Raw genomic sequence first — 3646 nt, forward strand, 5'->3', positions numbered from 1 at the left:
TGGTCACTAAGGTGCACATGGGATAAACCAATCCCCAACTGTCAAGCCTGTCTGCCTCTGCACTTCATTTTTTAAAATTATTATTTTCTTTTTTGGTACTGGGAATCGGACTCTGGGTCTCGTGCTTGCTAGGCAGGTGCTGAGCTGCTGAGCTATGTTCTCAGCCCTGCCTCTGCACTTCCTGCTTGTCTGTCTCATATAAGCCCTAGACCACCAGAGACCAGGGCCTGATATTTTTGCAATGATCTAATCAGTGCCCCCTGACGCCTCCAGATCCTGGGAGTTGTTTCAATGCCATTGCAAAGGGACCAACCTTGTTGTCAGACTTGTCAGTGTAGTTGGTTTTCAGCTGCCAGTGTACTAGTTTACGTCCGTCCAAGAATGTTTTACTACTCTCAAATTGACTAGCTTTAAACAGGCCTCTTCCCGGTTCTAGGTACCTACTTTTTTTTACTTGAGAAAACTTTTAAATTCTTTATTTGCCTCTTTGAGATATTTGCAGCTTTGATGTACACAATCTTGTTAAAAAAAGGCCTTGCTAATTTTGCAACCAGGAGTTTTTTTTCCAGGACCTTGGAGCCATCAGTGTGAAAGGTAATCTTCGAGGAAAACAGTGTTTCTCTATCTTCCAATTCTGCAGAAGTTAGTAGTCTAGTATTTGCGGTGGCCTGTTGTAACCTTCCTTCTGCTCCTTCTGCTATAAAGATAGAAAGGAGTTGTGCTTCTTGGCGAATCAGCAAGCACAGGTGACTTATGACTCTTGTCTCCTGTGCAGCTCTTGTTCAGCACAAATAGGCTTCTGTCCTCTTTCTAGCAATGTACACCAATAAAGTCTTTTGCATGTATGTAACTTTGTCTACTGTGTTTTTTGCTTTGGCTCTTGTACGTAAGGCCGGACTCACATTAATGACATTTTAAGCACTGATTTACAACACAAAATTCCAGTTTTTATGTTTCAGAAAGATAAATGTTTCCAAAGCAGCATCACAGTACCAGCAGATTGTGTGGTAAAGTAAAGGAGGCCAGGCCAAGAGATGACTGGCAAATTCAGACTTTATATTACATGTTCTTGCTTGGCTTGTGATACTGAATACCTTCATTTCTACTAAAGAGCCACAGCTGTTTATCTAATAGGAGAATATAATTTGTCTTAATCACAGTTGGATAATTAATGACAGTTTTGGAAAAATTCCTCTCATTGCAGTGGACTAATTTCTTCAACAGGGCTAAAGTTTGGTTACAAACACCATGACACTTTGACTTCCTATTTTTTGTCCTACAAATTAGCAGCTCAACTGTTTGCCATCTCTGATAAATCTGACCACAACATTGGATAACTTGATCTCACCTAACTCAAGGTTCTTGTTTTCTCTTGTGAACTTTGAACAGTCCTTCAGCTGAATCAAGCACTAGTAGGTGGGACCCGCTACCCTGACATCTTCCTCAGAAACAGCTGACCGGCAAGGATGGCTCCCGGATCACACCACCACTCCCCCACATCACACAGTGTTTCTCCTCTATGTCAAAGAAAACTACTTTCTACCCAACCTCTGAGATAATGATCTGTCTCACAGCTGAAGTGTTTCCCCCTTTGCAGTAGCTCCTCTTTTACCTTAACAGGTTTTCCATATAAAGACACTCCTTCGCCTAGGATGGATTTGGTATTTGCTTGACCTCGGAAGATGATTGCCATTTTCACTGATTGCCAAGTTCTCTCCCATCCACACATTCTACAGGTCCTGAATTTCTTTTCTGCCAACTGCCATCGATAGCAATCTGAAGATGGAAGCATCTCGAGGACAAGATGATTTTTGGTCACCATGCAAAACTTCACAGAGACTGACAAGCTAGAGACATATTTGCTTTGTATTTTTCAGAGAAGTAAGAAAAATTTGAAAAAATTAATTGGTTATGGTAATATGGATCATTCTGGAAAACTAAAGCCTACTACAAGTTCTTCTATGAAACTAGGGACAATTCAGATTTAACTAACTCAACTTTCTGAAGGAAAGGTTTTTTAAGTCTGACTTTTAAAATTGTGGCTACATGTTGTTACAGAAAGGCTAAAGACAATTTGAAAATTGAGGTTGGCTTAATAGCAAAACAATGTTACCTGCATTTAAAGCAAGTACAACAGTGTTTCGTTTCATGCCTGAAAATACCCCATGGAACTTCTAAAGTTTGACTTGCGGATTCAATAATACAGAATGAATGAGTGAAAACACTGTGGTGTCACAAGAAGGCCCTTAGATAGAAGTCGGGAGGCCTCAGCTCAAACATTAGGTCCTTTGCTTATTTATGGCGATCTGCACGAGGTCATTCAGGTTCTTCTGAGCCTCTACTTCTTTAGGATAATTCATTCCTATCTCAGTGCTAATCTTAAGGACTAAGAGATAGAAAGAGGTAATATATGATAATAAGCACTTATTAATATTTCAATATTACTTGTTCAGATATATGTCACATCTGTAATAGATTTAAAAATTTATTTATTTGGTATAGGGTCTCACTATGCAGCTCGGACTCGTAGAGATCCTCCTTGTTGTGATCCTCCTGTCTCAGGCTCCCCAGTGCTGGGATTACAGGCATGTGCCACCACACCTGGCTTTGGGGGCTGGCACAGTGCACCCGGGGTTCCAGGGCTGGCATGATATGCAGTAGTAGGGACCGAACTCGGGTCCTTGTGCTTGCCAGGCAGGCACTTAGACCACTGAGCTATCTCCCCAGCCTGTAATAGTTTTGAGCTGCTTAAAATCTAACAACTTACAACCAAAGTTGATAGTATCTTAGTTGTCTAACATAGGAGTAAACAAATGATAGTGGCTCAACAAATGCTTTGCAGTGTTTCACTTGATATGAATGACTATAAGCAGAAATAAATTCCACAGATAATTTAACAAACATTTATTGTGTGAACATTGTTGTGCTGGGTCCCTTGAGAATACAAAACGGATCAGACATGAAATGTGCCAGCTGGGCACTTACAGTCCACCAGAGGATATCAGAGATATGTCTAAGTACCAAGATAGAAGATTTGAAATGGCCTCAGAATGGTACAAAGCAGGCTGAAAGCGTTCACCGGAGAAGTCACTTTAGCTGGGGAAATCTTGCAAAGGACATTGTGAGTTGAACTTCGAAGCACAGAACCTAGACACAGAGGGGGTAGAAGGATGTCTAGGCCCAGGGCAAGAGAACTGGGCTGCAACCCCACTTCAGGACAGTGAAAAGAATTAGAAGGAAAGAGGCTTCCTTAAACCCATGATTCCTTGGTACTTACTACAACATGAAACCCCAAAGCCCACCTCTGTCACAATTTGGCATCCCTTGTGACAGTAACGCAGACACCTGCCCCGGCATTTGTATGTGGTTAATTTCTGGTTAGCTTTCACATTTTAATGTAATATTCAGTTACTAGAATGAAAAAGGAAGATCAAAGTGAAACATGTACTTTATGGGAATGAATATTTAAGAGATATTAGATATACTGAATTATAGGGTGTTAAAAATGTTCTTAATGTTTTCAAGCATACACTTGGTGTGGTTTCTTTTTTTACAAGATTGTATAACCTGGAATAAGTGACCCCCCCCCCATGTGGTCTGGATTCACAGCTGTAGAAGGGAGCTGAACAGTATGGATGTAAATATA

Source organism: Octodon degus, unplaced genomic scaffold, assembly GCF_000260255.1.
Source record: "Octodon degus isolate 3935 unplaced genomic scaffold, OctDeg1.0 scaffold00061, whole genome shotgun sequence".
Lineage (NCBI taxonomy): Eukaryota > Metazoa > Chordata > Mammalia > Rodentia > Octodontidae > Octodon > Octodon degus.